We start from the raw sequence: 1541 nt of genomic DNA on the forward strand, positions 1-1541 counted from the left end.
TATAAATATATTTATTCACAAACACTTAACAGTCAAAAATATTTTTGATTTTAGAACGCTTTAAAAACAGGCGAACATGAACGAAAATATGTGTATGTCTGTTCTGTTGCGTTATCAAAATCACGCTCTATGGAAACTTTTTAAAAACTTTTTTTTTTTGTAAGCTTTCAATGTGTTTAATATAAAAAAAACATAATACTGAAACAAAACCAACCAATAACCTTTAACAATTAATCGACAATTCTCATTATACGCTTGTCGACAATGAATAGGATTGCCCAAACAAAGGTCCGCCCAGTTCCCGAACCTCACGAGGAACTTTGAAGCGAACAGCCTGACTTATAACGTGTCGCTTTAAAAAGATAAAGTCTAATGCTATCAGATAGTACAATAATTTAGCTTAATATTTCCCAGTTTAAACAATAAAAACAAAAATAAAATAATAAAACCCTTTATCGGTACCGTGTCAAATGAAAATCCGCTATCTGTGGACCTAGCATTAATATTTGTGACCAAAACATGAAGGTTTTGGATCCTTATCGCCGATTCTGTTCAAGTTAGCATTAGCTTTTTGATGTACTTTACGCCCGATACGCGCTGCACAAATTTAAATACAAATTTGTCAATGTCGGTATGATGGCGATTGTCACAAATATTCGAGCTAGATTCACTATCTAGAATTCACTATTCAGTTACAGACATAACTTAGTTAATAGCGTATACGGTTTTATTCGATACTAGCTGTCGCCCGCGACTTCGACTGCGCGGAATTAAAAAAAAAACTTAATATGTCGAATTTTGAAATTAGTTAGTTATTAAAAGTTACTTTGCCTTAATGAGTGTGTTTTGTTTTATTAAATTGAAAAAGTACTTTAGTAGTGTATAAGAGATTGTTTTTTTTTATCTTTTCCTACTTTTGGTCCCTAAGAATACTTTAAATAGAAGTAGACGAAAGGAGATCTAATGTCTATTGCTATCACCATAAGGAATAATGTCTCATCCCGTAGACAGCACTTCACAAGTTTACCATCAAATTGGCAGAGTCAGTCTGCGGAGCGTCAAGTGTCTTCCGATACAAACTGACAGGATGGGGTTAATTAAAGAGGAGGATGGCTATATACAAAGTGTCTAAACCAGAAAGGAACAGTCGGGTCGCCTTTATCACACGCCATAGAATCTCAATTCCCCAGTCGATATCGTCTGGTATAGCAATCTATTTTAATGAATTATTATCTACTTAAATTATAGACTTGTCTCATACTTAGACTAAGTTGGAAACAGATGACAACTTAACGATTCAGCTCATAAAAGCTTAGGTACGAGAAGCAAAATGTTACACTTTTTCGACATTGATAACCTATAATGTTCCCATTGAGAACTTAAGTTTTACTTTGACCCTTCGTAGACTTACAATTTAAATTATCAACTGAAGTATAACTGAACGAATGAATGAATGACTGAACGAATGAGTGAGTCATTTTTGCCAACAATTTTATAAGTTGAACTATCTCATGCGCATGACTTCGTGCGGGCGGAATTAA

This window comes from Papilio machaon, chromosome 25, assembly GCF_912999745.1.
Source record: "Papilio machaon chromosome 25, ilPapMach1.1, whole genome shotgun sequence".
NCBI classification, from domain to species: domain Eukaryota; kingdom Metazoa; phylum Arthropoda; class Insecta; order Lepidoptera; family Papilionidae; genus Papilio; species Papilio machaon.